A 14,855-nucleotide genomic window follows, 5' to 3' on the forward strand; every position below is an offset into this window, starting at 1 on the left:
GGTCTCTGCTGCCTCCAGGCCTCTCCTGGGGACCCCTCAGCTCCCAGTTCAGCTTCTGGCTGCTCTCCTCTCTCCTCCTCTCCTGTGGGCTGTTCGGCCCCCGACTGCTCAGCCTATTCGGCTGCTCGGTTCTGGCTCCCAGATCCGGCTCCGGCCAGACTCACCTGGCACACGAGGTAGCAAGTCCCCCACCCCACCTCCCTCCCTCCCCCCTCCCTCCCCCAGTCCTCCCTCCTCTCCTGGACAGACATTGGACATGGACTCCTTCGATGCTCTTTCTATGGAGATACCTTAAACCCAATAACCAAGAGGCATCCTGGCCATTCCGACACTGCTTAGCTCCAGAGGCTGCTTAAGGAGGAACAGACTGTGGTTACAGCAAAGGTGGCTAGAATCTCCGCAGCAGCGCTGGGGATTCATGGGAAACACGTGAATAATCCACCGAAGCTATTTTACACAACTAAAGTAGCAAACCCTTTTGCATTGCAACTCCTTTGTATTTAATGACTATGGGCCTCACAGTTTAAGGAGTGATATTATAATATCGTTAGGCCATGTGTAACTGACATTGGATGCCAAATTGTGATTTTAATGTAGAGTTTATCTGTTGCTTATTATTTCATTCTAGAATTTTTCACTGGATATTCCTTGAGTTTTTTATTTGTTCTGGTCTCTGGTCTTTGATTGTAATAAACTTGATTTGATTTGATTTGTTTTGAATTTGATGCAATTCGATTTACCAAGAAGGGTACTTAAAAAGACATATGATAGAGTTGACTGTTCCTCATATAGTGAATACTTTCCTCAGATAAAGGAACAATTCTTGTGTCTTAAAGAAATGCACCATCACATTGAAGTTGCAGTCACCATATTTAAAAAAAATAGGCAGAACCGATCATTAATTGGTGGACAGGGGCCTCCCACTTGTTCATTCATTGCTGTTAAGTCTCTGTTAGTTGTTGATAAGGATTTAGAACAGCCTGCCCAAATCTGATGGCCTCCAGATGTGAATGAATGCCTGCTCCTGATTCATGCTTGGCAACAAGTCCACCTTCCTCCGAGAAGGGGGACCCAGATGTGTTTTTTTTGTTTTTTTTTTACATTTATACCCCGCCCTTCTCCGAAGACTCAGGGCGGCTTACAATGTATAAGGCAATAGTCTCATTCTATTTGTATATTTTTTACAAAGTCAACTTATTGCCCCCCCAACAATCTGGGTCCTCATTTTACCTACCTTATAAAGGGTGGAAGGCTGAGTCAACCTTGGGCCGGGCTCGAACCTGCAGTAATTGCAGGCTTTGTGTTCTAATAACAGGCTTCTCTATTGCCTGAGCTATCCCGGCCCCTCAACACTAGTGCGGCTCCATTTGTAGACCGGAGACCAAACCTTTGATGTTGTGTCTGTTGCTGCTGCAGCCCCGGGAGACCTAAAATAACAGGGGACATCAACATTGTGAGTGGATCCTTGGACTTTCACCTGGACCGGTAGCTCCCAGGAATTGCCCAGGTCCCTCTCCTCTTCAAGGGCATCTCAGCTCTCTGGATCTTGATGGAGAGAGCACAGAAATGGCCTCTCTGCCTTTCGATCTCCAACCTTGGAAAGAGAAATTTGTGGGCCTGATTCCTCCAGGAAATCCCGCTCTTACCTGCAGCTTCTGAACAGTTACTTAAAGATGTAAACTGGGCTTTGGCTATGTAAACTGGGTATCCTTTACTGTAATTCTTGCATAAAACTTTATATCTTGCATATATGAAGAATTTGTGAACTGTGTGTGTGTGTGTGTGTGTGTGTGTGTGTGTGTGTGTGTGTGTGAAGGCAGCCAAGGACTCCCCATCCAGCCCTCTCAGAGACCCCCAAGTCCTCGCTGGCTGTGGGGCTGCACCTCCCCTTCAGTCATTCACTGCAGCCCCACTCCAGGCCGGATCGGGGGAGGGAGGGGAAAAGGAAGTCCACCCTCCCCTCCACCCCACTTGAGTTGCGCCCCCCCCCAGACTTAAAATATTCCCCTCCCCCTTTCTCAACTTCTCTCTCTCTCTCTCTGCGCAGAAGTCTCTCTTCCATCAGGTGAAGTCAAGGGAGATTCTGCCCGGAGACCGATGACGCTGCAGAAGGGAGAATTCTCATTGGCCCTTACACTTTTCTGGGCACTCCCTATTCCGAGGTTCCAGGAAACCGCTTCCTCCCCCCAATCCAGCCCCACCGATTCCGCCTCTGGGGCTGAGGGGCCCGTAGAGCTTCCTTGCTCCTTTCCTTCGGCAACTGGCTAAAGAGCCGGCCGGGGCTTCGTGGGTTCCTCGCCAAAGGCGATTCCTTGGTTTCTCTGCACATCTGGCGTTGCTCAGGCATCGCGTCGTCTGAAGCCCCATTCTGGGCTCGGCAGCCTTTCTGCGCTCCCTTCGCTTGGCGGGGAATTCGACTGCCTGAGCCAAAGTGGTCCTCGGATCTTGAGACTTGGTTTTTAAGCCTTTTCACTCCCCTCCTTTCCTTTCTCCTTCTGTCCTTCTTCTATCTTCCTTTCCTTTCCTTTCCTTTCCTTTCCTTTCCTTTCCTTTCCTTTCCTTTCCTTTCCCTTCCTTCCCTTCCCTTCCCTTCCCCTCTTTTCTTTTCTTTTCTTTTCTGTTCTTTCCCTTTCTTTTCTTTTCCCCTTTATTCCACCCTTCGCCTTCCCCTTACTTTCCCTTTCCCTTTCTCATTTCTTTACTACCTTTGTTTTCTATTTTATGTTACGATAATCTTAATAAAAATAATAAAAAGGACCCGTTTGTTTTAAGAGCGCTTCTTGTTCCACAGCTGGAATATGCAAATTTCCCTGGGGCGGGGGGGGGGAGGAAACTGGCAAAATGTCTTCCTGACCCACAGAAAGTGGGGGGGGGTCCTTTCCATTTGGGGTTGAGGGGCGGAGGATCGGGAGGAGCCGGTTCGTCCAGACGTTCTGAGCAATAGAGATGCGAGTTTCGAGGAAGGAAATCGGGATTTTCTCCCGCAAAGCGAAGCGGCGCCTTTCCCAAGAGAGCCGAGCGGAGGATTTCCCATGAAAAGGGGGGGGGGAGGCTGGGGGGAGGATCCGGCTGGACTAGGAGGGATCCCTGCAGATCCTCTTCTCCTCTGCCTGATTTAGCTTCCCTTCGGATTGGGGGGTGGCTGTGACGCCCAAGTCCTCGCTGGCTGAGGGGCTTCCCCTCCCCCCTTTGTCATCCAGTGCAGTCACTCTTCCTTTGACAGAAGCTTCACACGTGAAATGAAACGTGTGTGTGTGTTTGTGTGTGTGTGAGACTTTTGAGATGGGGGGCCAGAACGAGGGGGAGCGCCAATGGGAATTCTCTCTGCTTGAGCGTCATCGAGAGAGAGAGAAAAGAGGAGAAAGTGGGAGGGGGGATCTTGGCCTGCAGAACCAACGGGGGCTTCTTCTCTGCGCGGAACTCTCTCCTGCACTGGGAGAAGTCAACAGACTCTGCCCGGAGAACGATGACGCTGCAGAAGGGAGATTTCCCATTGGTCCTCCTTCTTTCTGGACCCTCCCAATTCTAGGCTCGGCAGCCTTCCTGCGCTTCCTTCGCTTGGCGGAGGGAGGGAACCGGCGGGGAATCCCACAGCCTGAGCCAAAGTGGCCTTGAGACAGATCGTTTTTCAGGGGGGGGGAACCCTCAGGAGGGGAGGGGAGGGGCCAGGCAAGGGAGGCCAGGAGTGTGCAGAAGAAATCAAAATCTGTCATGAAACCCCCTGAACTAAGGATGGTCTTGCGCAATTGTGACTTCAGGGGCCAATCTGAGTTCTGGGGGGAGGAAACTCCAAAGGGCCACAGAGGGTGTTGGGGTCTATTGGGGTGAATGGGGAGCTCTGCAGGGGCCACAGAGCCCCCCCCCAGAATGGGGCCCCAACCCCCGGCCTCCTTTCCACCTTCCTTCCTTCTCCCCATCAGTTGGGAACTTTCAGGGAAAGAGATTTTCCACCTGTGGACCAAAAAGTCTTTGGAATCCCATCTTTTCATCCCTTCTGTACCGGACAGCCTCTCTCCTTGCCAGCTGCCCCGGCTGCCTCCGATCTCAAATCTCCCTAAAAAGGAGGTCATCTAGTCCAACCCCCTTCCCCCCAAGCAGGAGACCGTCCACCATTTCTGGCAGATGGCAGTCCAGTCTCTTCTTGGAAGCTTCCAGGGATGAAGCTCCCACAACTTCCGAAGGCAACTTCTGTTCCATGGGTTGATTGTTCTCCCTGTCAGAAAATTTCTCTTTATTTCCAGGTTGAATCTTCCTTGATCAGTTTCCATCTATTATTCCTTGTCTGGAATATGAGGAGGAGCCAGAGAAAAAGAAAAGAAAAGAAAAGAAAAGAAAAGAAAAGAAAAGAAAAGAAAAGAAAAGAAAGGGGGATTCGAATATTTCTCTTACTCAGCCCCTCGCCAATTATTTGCAGATTGGCGCCCTGTTTCCCGAGGTTTAATCAGATTGTGAAAAGAAACTTGCTCGTTTGTTAAGGCGGGAATTGTTGGAAGATGAGAATGCGGGGAAGGGAGGGAGGGGGCAACTGATGGGCGGCGTGTCCTCCGCGGGTGAGAGGTTGAAGGGGCGACCGCAGGGGAGGGTTGGGGCCACGGCTCCTCTCCAAAGAGGGGCGAGGGCTCTGGGTAGTGGGGGGACAATGGCTTCCAGGTCGGGGGAGGGGGGGTGTTGAGGTGTGTGGGTGGATTGTTGCGGCTACCCCCGGGGGCAGGGGACAGGCAAAGGGATGGTGTGTTTGGGCGAGGCGAGGGGGGAAGCAGTGATGCGGAGGTGCCGAAGGAGCGTTGTTTGTCCGGGGAGAGGAAGGCTGTGAGTGGGGAGGGAGCGCGGCAATAGGAAGTGGAATTTGCAAAGTTAAAGGGTCCAAAAACCCGCGAAGATTCTCCCGGAGCGGCTTCAACGTCTCGGCCTGCAGCGCGCCTGGAGCGTCTCCGGTGCTGAGCAGGGATGCGGAGGGTCCCACCTGGATGGGCGACCGGGGCGAGCGCTGCGGAAAAGCCAGCCGGCCATCAGCAGCAGCAGCAGCAGGGGGGTCTTCTCCTGCCTCTTTCCCCCCCCCCCGAGACAAGCAGGCTCTCTGCTTACCGACCGACCCGTCTGAAAATCGCAGCTCCTGCTTTCCCTTCGCTCAGCCCGACAGTCCCCAAAGTCCGACAGCTCCGAGGCCTCTTTGCCTCCCCCTGCTATTCTAGCTCTCCCCACAGGGGGCGCTCTTCGTCCCTTTCGGCCCAAGGATTCAGCCCCCACGAGGCTCCCTCTGCCGCCGCCCCCCGAAGGACTCGGCAGCAGCCCCGCAGAGGCTCCGGTCCCAGCTCCACGCCGTTCCCGCTCAGAGCCGGCCGGATCTCAATCCCGCTCTGGGACTTTTTTTTTTTTTATTTCATTTTGTCACAACAGTATACAAACATCGACATAAAACAACAACACATCATATAAGAAAAATATATATATAAGCAAAAGAATGAATAACTATGTTAAATTGATATAATGAAAAGGAACAATAGGATAGGAACGGTAGGCACGTTTGTGCTCTTATGCACGCCCCTTATAGTCCTTTTAGGAATGGGGTGAGGTCAAAAGTAGACAGTTTTTGGTTGAAGATTTTGGGATTTTGAGTAGAGACTATAGAGTCAGGTAATGAGTTCCAAGCGTTAACAACTCTGTTACAGAAGTCATATTTCCTGCAATCAAGTTTGAAGCGGTTGACATTAAGTTTGAATCTATTGTTTGCTCTTGAATTATTGCGATTGAAGCTGAAGTAGTCTTTTACAGGAAGGACATTGCAATAGATGATTCTGTGTGTTAAACTTAGGTCATGTCGAAGGCGACGGAGTTCTAAGTTTTCTAGTCCCAGGATTTCAAGTCTGGTGGCATAAGGTATTTTGTTGTTTACGGAGGAGCGAAGAACTCTTCTAGTAAAATATTTCTGGACGCGTTCAATTGTATTAATGTCAGAGACTTGCCGTGATGGTCCTTCCAAGAGCTCCGCCGCCACAGGAGCCTCTTCCTTCCTTCCGCCTGTCCATCTTCTCCGCCTGGTTGTCCCGCTGGATCCCTTTCACTCCAACTGCGCCACGGAGCTCCATCTTCCCGGGCCTGATGGAGGCTCTTCAGGGGGATTTTGGGTTGGTGGTTGAGGTAGCCTGGCTGGGTGGATTTTGCTCTGCTGTGTAAGGGCTGCGTAGTAGGAGGACGTCACAAATAGGCTCCAGACCCTTTGGGGCAGCTGACCAGGGAGGAAAATTCCGTGGAAGCAAAAGATGGAGGGGTGGGGGAGAAATGAATACATGCCCAGAAGCTTCTCCTTGGTTTGAGCTCTGAAGTTTTGAGTCGGTCAGGCGGAGACTTCTCCAGTTAAACCAGTTAAATCCAGTCTAACTCAACAACCAACGCAAAATCCCGAGGAGCCTCCATCGCCCCCGGCCAGATCGAGGTCCTTGGCGCAGTTGCAGAGAAAGGGATCTAGTGGGACAAGCAGCCGGAGAAGATGGACAGGAGGCAGGAAGAGCCTCCTTTGACGGCGGAGCTGAAGGGCCACCAGGAAGGGCTGCTCTGCGCATCCCCAGATTCCTTCGGGCCCTTCAGCTCGGCTGGCGGAGGCCGCGAACGGCGGGGCTGAAATCCTTTGGCTGCGGGAGAGCCTCGGGCGGGGGCGGGGGGGGGAGAAACTGAAGATGAACCCTTGGGCCAATGGGGAGGAAGAGCGCCCCCTGTGGAAAGGGCGAGGCAGCGTTCTGCGTAGAGTGGCGGGGGGCCTGGGAGCTTCCATAATAGGGGCGAGTTTGGGAACTGTGGGGCAGAGCAAAGGGAAAGGAGGAGCTGAGAAAGGTTGGTTGGTGGGTCCCTGCCGGCTGGCTTTTCCGCAGCGCTCGCCCATCCAGAGGAGACCCTCAGCAGCCCTGCTTAGCACCGGAGACGCTCCAGGCAGCTCCCCTCTCGCCTTGCCCAAACAGACAGCTGTCACTCAAGCCCCTCGCCTGCCCGGAACCAGCCACGACCAGAGCAACACGCGACCCCCGCCGGCCTTGCGATCCTGGCCCCGCACTGCCCAAAGCCCTCGCAACCTCTCCCCGGAGGACACGCCACGCTCCAACTGCACCTCCCTCCCCCGCATATTCTCACAATTCGCGAGTAGAAAAAGGTGCTTTCTTTTAAGAATCTCCTCAAACTGCAAGCAACGCCGGAAAGGGCCTCAATAAAGCTCTCTAAATGGACTTCCGGTTTGGCACCGTAGGTGATGGCGGTGATCTTTACGATCACCAACCTCTGGATTATGTGGAATCGCTAGGACAGCTTAAATCTGCTGTCCAGCGGTTCGGAAAACCCCTTCTTCGGGAGAAGGAGAAGGTGGTGAGCTGAGGGCAGAGGTTGAATTTCCCTAAAGCCCCTGAGAAAAAAGGGGTTTGAAGGGTTAAGTTCCCTCCAGCAACCCGAAGAGCTCCAGATCCGAGGATTCTTCTGCTTTGGCGGAACCAATCACCACGACCAAACGCCGAGATTTATTTTGGACAATAAAGGATTATACCGGACAGAACGAAAGTGGGAGAACTTTATGCAAGTAGCCAAGCCGATTCCCCGATACTTTGTAACAAGCTTGAAAACAGTAAAATAAAGGAAGCGAATTGTTAACAAGTTAACGAGTGGAAAGCGAAAGCGATACTTTCAGCGTTCCGTCTGCAGTTGGTAATTTGCATGTTACTTGCTGCTTTTACTCTTTAACTCTTTGCTGCCTGCTGATAGAATCTAGGGGAGATTTTTAAATACTGCTTTAAAAGACTGTGTTTTTTAGAGGTTAAGAAGATTTAAAGTGAATATTAAGTTGGAAATAAATAAATATATAATTTTATAGAAGATGGCAGCCAAACAATTAAAGTACTGTAACAAAGAGCTCTGGAACTTTATCAGCTGGTGCCTCTCCAGCTCATACAGCAGAGACTAGAACATTGAATTTAGAGACGTTACAAGAGAACTTAAAAGGCTTTATAGAAGAAAAATTTAAAGTAATAACTGATGAGATGTCTGAAATGAAAGAGCAGATATCAGAAATTAAAGTGGGAAATAAAGAAGTTAAAGAAGGATTTGTAATGGCAGTACGAAGTTTGGCAACGAATGTGATTTTATTGGAGGAGGAGGTTGAAGAAATTAAGCAACATAATTTAAAATTAGAAAATAAAATGGATGAATTTCAAAGTAAAATGGAAAAAACAGAGGATGAAATAGTTTTGATACAATATAGAAATATGGAATTTGCTCTTAGAATTCGAGGTTTGAAAGAAAATAAGGAAGAGAATTTAAGGGAAATTTTTTCTGAAGTATTTGCTGAGATATTAGCAGCTCGTCCAGCAGATGTGGCTTATCAAATTGATAAAATATATCGTGTGAATTCTTGGATAGCAAGGCAAAAAAAGTTGCCAAGGGATGTTGTTATTTATTTTACAAACAGAACAGTGAGAAATCAGATTTTGCAAGCTTCATATAAGGGGGAGAAGATTCAGATTGCTGGTCAAGATATTTTGATATTAAAGGAAATTCCACCAAAAATGTTAAGGGCGAGGAAGGAATTTGCCTTCCTGGTGAATGAACTTAAAAAAAATCAGATTGAATATAGATGGGATATTCCAACTGGTATAATAGTATATTATGCAGGGAAAGTATATCGTTTCAATACGGTTGGAAAAGCAAGAGAATTTTATGTTGAGGTATTAAAAGTTGGAAGTCTTCCCCCATTGGAAGCTAGAGGAAGGGAGGCTGAAGTGAAGGAAAGAGAAGTGAAGCAGGTACAAGAACAGATTGTGATGGAAGAAGATTTATTACAAGTGTTGGAAATACCTATGACGGGTTTAGATTCAAAAGAACAAAGATTGACAAGAGCTGCTGCTAAACGCAAGGAACAAGAGATGAAGGCACAACAACAACTGGCAACTACTACAACGGAAACAGTGGGAGGAGCAAGGCCTAAAGTAAAATGTGATCTGCGGCTGGTGTTCCAAAAGTTTCCTATCTTGGAATGTTAATGGCCTGAACTCACCGTAGAAGAGAAGGAAAGTATTTCATTATTTGAAACAATTTAAAAATGACATTACCTGTTTACAAGAAACACATATTAGATCTTGCTAAATGTTGGAGATGCGATTGTGAAGATGCTACTTATTACCATATATGGTGGACTTGTAAAAAAGTTAAAGCATTTTGGATTAAAGTATGGTGGATCATGCAGAATATTTTGAAAAAGAAGATTAAGTTTACTCCAGTTCTTTCTACTAGGAATAATTATGGACTACACAGCTATAGAGACTAAATTGATTTTGAACTTAATAACAGTCGCAAGACTTTTGATTGCTCAGTATTGGAAGAAAGAAGAATTACCTACAATCGAAGAATGGACACTCAAAGTATCAAATCTGGCAGAGATGACAAAAATCTCCGCTTACTTGGAAGACTATACACTAGAAAATATATTCTAGAATGGAAAATGTGGATTGATTATATTTAAAATAAGTATCAGATAAAAAAAAATATTGAATAGCATATGAGTAAATTTAGGAAATATTTTGTATTAGATATATTTTTGAAGGAGAGGGGAATTGAGAGTGTGACTAAGTGTGGTGTGACTAGAGATTATAATTTAGGAATTATTTTGGATTATGATTGTTAGTTTTGATACCCTGCATTTTGTTCTGGGAAGTCGGGATGGGGGGTGGGGGTAAGGGGAGGGGAATTGGGGAGGGTTTGGTAGAGATGGAGTGATGGTTAATGTACAGGGATTATTGAAGAAATATAATTAATGTAGGATCGGGTCTGAATAGTTACCATTTTAGAACGGTGAGGAGGGAGAAAGAGAGTAGGAGGTAGGAAGAGGAGAAGAGGAAGGAAGAGGGATAGTAGAGGAGAAGGAAGGTGTAGGGTGGAGGAGGTGGATGTAGATAAGAGAAGGAGAGGAAGGTTTGGAAAGTAAAAGAAGGTAGAAGAGGGAAGAGTGTTAAAAAGGGGGGTGGTGACTGGGCAAGCCCGACTAATTGTATATAACTGTACATTGGATGAATTATTTGATGTGATTGTAAAAATAAAACTTTTTATAAAAAAAAAAAAATAAAGCTCTCTAAATAATGGAGGGGGAGGGGCAGCTGGATCTCCCAGATGACAATATTGGAAGGGGAGGACCTGGAGGCTTCCACCCCCTCTGGCTTGGGGAGACAGGCAGGGACCCTCAGAGAAAAGCACCCGGGCCCCGTCCTGTTCCTGGCCCTCCAAGTAATGTGGGGGCTGCTTCCTCTCTCTCCGGACCCTCGCAGCCTCCGGGCAACGGAGGATCGTCTGAATGGCCTTTCTTGACCCACCAGGCCTGGGAATGGAGGGCTGTGTGTGCGTGTGTGTAATGAGGGATTGGGGTCTTCCTGCTGCTTTTTGACACAGCCTGACACCAAAAGCCAAAGTGATCCTGGGCTGCAGGCTCTTCTCCCAAATTCTCTCACCCGATGGTTTCATCTGCCGCCGGGACTAAGGAGGAGCCGCGAGGGTCCCTGGTCAGCCAGGCGAGGCTATTCCGGAGCTCCCGAAGGGACCGGAGGCGGGGAAGGTCTGGAAGGGGAGGAACGGGGCCCACCTGGGTCCGGAGGGGGCTCATCGTTTATTCTTCCTGGTAAGGCAGAGGGAACCTCCCCCCCTTTCTTAGATGTTGCTGCCTACAGTTGGGGGAGAGAAGAAGGGCCGAGCCTCCTCCAACAGCCCCGCCTCCTACAACTTCCACAGAAGGAGGAGATCGGGTGGGGGGACGGGAGCCCCCGGGCATCTTCAGCCCAACGAACAGTTGGCCAAGTGGCAGAAAGGACTCAGCGCCCTTTGGCTGCCCTTCCACGGACTTCTCATCCCTCCCCCTTTCTTGGCTTCTCTCTTCCATCAGGTGAACTCTGCCAGGAGATTGATGATGCTGCAGAGGGAGAATTCTCATTGGCCCTTCCGCTTTTCTGGGCACTTCCTACGCAGAAATCTTCATCTGTGAAATGGAACGTGTGCATAGATTTTTTTTTTATTATTGGCCAAGTGTGATTGGTCACACAAGGAATTTGTCTTGGTGCATATGCTCTCAGTGTACTTAAAAGAAAAGATACCTTCATCAAGGTACAACACTTACAGTTCCTTTTATCTGTGAAATAAATCTTGCACTTCCTTTTCTGTGATCACTAGGGGTTGGGAACCCAACGGGATGGAGTCAGTTGTAGGAGGCTTGGCTGTTGTTGGTGTGTCTGAGATGGGGGTTGTGGAGATAGGTGGCTGTAGTTTCCTTTCAAACCTGCAGTAAAACACATTCAGGTCATCTGCCAGTTGTTGATTTCCTTCAGCCTGGGAAGGAGGTTTCCCGTAGCCGGTGATATTTTTAAGAGTTTTCCACATGTTTGCTGGTTCTTTTGTTGAGAACTGATTCTTTAGCTTTTCAGAGTAGCTTCTTTTTGCTGCTCTGATTTCCTTGTTAATACCTTTCTAGCCTGATTATACAGCATTTTATCACCTTTTCTGCAGGCTTCCTCTTTGGAACGAGGTAGCTGCTTGAGTTTAGCTGTGAACCAAGGTTTGTTGTTACTGTATATTCGCAAGTTCCTTGTCGGTACACATAGGTTTACATGTGCATGTATGAGCCGGCCGGGCCATCACCGCTTCCTGGCAACGCGATTTGGGGGTTTTAGTCCTCATTTCTCTGCACATCTGGCGTTGCTCAGGCATCGCGTCGTCTGAAGCCCCATTCTGGGCTCGGCAGCCTTGCTGCGCTCCCTTCGCTTGGCGGGGAATTCGACTGCCTGAGCCAAAGTGGTCCTCGGATCTTGAGACTTGGTTTTTGAGCTTTTCCACTCCACTTCCACAGGGATGGCTGTGACCCCCAAGTCCTCACTGGCTGAGGGGCTTCCCCTCCCCCCTTTGCCATGCAGAAGAAATCAAAATCTGTCATGAAACCCCCTGAACTAAGGATGGTCTTGCGCAATTGTGACTTCAGGGGCCAATCTGGGTTCTGGGGGGAAGAAACTCCAAAGGGCCACAGAGGGTGTTGGGGTCTATTGGGGTGAATGGGGAGCTCTGCAGGGGCCACAGAGCCCCCCCCCAAGGAATGGGCCCCAACCCCCGCCTCCTTTCCACCTTCCTTCCTTCTCCCCATCAGTTGGGCACTGTGGGGGAAAGAGATTTTCAACCTGTGGACCAAAAAGCCTTTGGAATCCCATCTTTTCATCCCTTCTGTACCGGAGAGCCTCTCTCCTTCCCAGCTGCCCCGGCTGCCTCCGATCTCCTACCCCCCAAAAGAAATCTCCCAGGAAATGAAGGGAAGCCAGTCCGTTTTAGGAAAGGAGTGGGCGAGAGGATCCAAGATAGAGAAGGGAGGGAGGGGAGATGGTGGACTGAGGGGGAGCTGACTGATCCACTTGATCCCTTTAACCTTGGACAGAGACATGATCAAAGGTCACCTCTAGTGCCTACAGCAAACTCCTTCAGTCTTCATGGTGCTCAGGTAGGAAACCAGTTAAGCATCCCTTCCCTTCCATTTATCTTCTCCTCCCTGTCTTCCTCCTTCCTTCCCTCCTTCCTTCCCTCCTTCCTTCCTTCCCTCTCTTCCTCCTTCCCTCCTACCAACACCCCCCTCTTATCCCCCCCCCAAGTCATTCAGCACTTTGAGAACATTCTCTGTGCTCAATTCCCCTGGGAGCCTTGGGGGGCTTCCTTACGTCTTTCACTCCCCCCCCTTTTCTTTTTCTATTCCACAGACTGCCTGAGGCCTCCCAGGATCTCTGTTTCGGCTTGCAATCCAGGGGTGATCCGGTAGCGATGGCGGCAGTTGGTTCAGAGAACCAGTAGCAAAAATCCCTGCCCCCCCTTCCCCCCCAAGGTGAGCTAAGCAATCATAGATTTTTTTTTCACTTTTAAAAGCATTTTTTCTTCGGCCCAAAAAAATGCTTTTAAAAGTAAAAAAAAAAGCCTCTGATGATCACACGGCTGAGCTGAGATCGTCTGAATCCTTTCAAAGCATTTTTTCTACAAGCTCTTTGGCCGAAGAGGTTGTAGAAAAAATGCTTTTAAAAGTAAAAAAAAAAAAAGTTGGCCATGCCCACCCAGTCACATTAACCCCCCTCACCAAGCCACGGCCACAGAACCAGTCGTAACAAATTTTACATTTCACCCCTGGACGGAAGGGACCACATAGACTCCACAAACCTCCCAGCCACAAGAGACTCTTAGACACAGACTGTGGCCTCACACACACTCCTAAACGGGGCCTTTAAGTGACAGTGGGAAGGGTTATGGGCTCAATCTCCCAGCACTCACCCTATAGGGCTGCCCCAGCTCTTGTCCCTGGTGGCAGATGGAAGATTGTGAATCCCACTCCTGACACCAGTTTCTGTGGAAAGAAACACAGGAGCCACAAAACCCAACAATCCAGGCTCACTGCAGTTATTTATTTGGTGTCCACTGGAGGAATTTCCCTCCAGAAAATAGTGGGAGGAAATCCTACAGACAAAAGGATGCACTCATATTTATACATTCCAAGAAAGGAGGAGAAAATGACAATCATATATATGCATATTTCATTTAATAGATGATGTAAGCATGAATATTCATAATTAGCAAGAAGCGGCTGTAAAAAAAAAATTGGCCGTGTCCACCCAGTCACATTACCCCCCACACACACACCAAGCCACGCCCACAGAACTGGTAGTAACCAATTTGACATTTCACCCCTGTTGCAACCCCTTCCTCCTGGAAGGCCCACAACTGCCAAAGGGGCCCCCCTGGCCTCCCCCCACAGCTGGACCAAAGATGGTGACATCATAGCCGTGTCCTAGAAGGTCTCCTGGGCTGCTCTGGGCCATCCAAGGTGCTGAAGGCCCCACTGGGAAGAGCCCAGGAGCGGAAACAGCTCCATTGCGAAATGGCAGGAAATTTCTTAAGGCGAATGAAAATGAAGAGGAAGTTCTCAAATAGAGGTAGGATTAAAATTAAAAAAACAACATTATCTACTTAATGTTAGCAGGAAGTATGAAGGGTTTAGATGCCAGAAATATCAGCTGGCACCTGATCTTTGGGAATAAAGAACCCAGATAAAGCTGCTGCTGTAAAAATGAATGTCTTTAATCGCGGTCAATAAGTTTGTGTTTTTAAAGAAGTCTATTTTTTTCCCCAGTGGTACCAGAAGAGAACCTACACTTGATGGGAGATGCAGCCGCTGCGCTGGGGCCGAGAGGAGCGACAGTGGTGCCATTCCAGGAGGGCAGGCAGATAGCAGGGCTGCACATGCAGCGTGGATCTGCAGTCCCAGGACATCTGCCCAGCCTCCCAAAGTGCAGCCACCGCCTGAAGCTCACCTTTCACCCGCAGCCGCAGCTGTGCAGGAAAATCCTGGGAGTTACGGGATGCCCTACTGCTGCCACGGCTGGAGCTCACCATCAGGAACAGGATCGGTAAGTTCTTGCTTTGCTCCCTGGGAAGGTCTTTGTCGTGGAGGGCTGTGTGCCCAGACCAGGCGCTTTCTCTCGGGCCTCCCACCTTGCATGTCTCGGGTGGGTCTCACTTTCCTAGCCTTTGAAAGAGGAAGGAAGGAAAGTTCTCAAATAGAGGTAGGATAAAATTAAAAAGAGACTTATTTAACCGTGTTACTAGCCTAAGAACTTTAATGATTCCCTTAACAACCGTGGCAAGAATAATAACACCCTAACCCTAACCCTGACTTTAGCAGTTAGAATAGTAATTACTCAACCCTGGAATGAAAAGGAAGGGAAAGTCTACAAATAGAGGTAGGATTAAAATTAAAAAGAGACTTATTTAACCGTGTTACTAGCCTAAGAACTTTAATGATTCCCTTAACAACCGTGGCAAGA

This window comes from Ahaetulla prasina, chromosome 11, assembly GCF_028640845.1.
Source record: "Ahaetulla prasina isolate Xishuangbanna chromosome 11, ASM2864084v1, whole genome shotgun sequence".
NCBI lineage: Eukaryota > Metazoa > Chordata > Lepidosauria > Squamata > Colubridae > Ahaetulla > Ahaetulla prasina.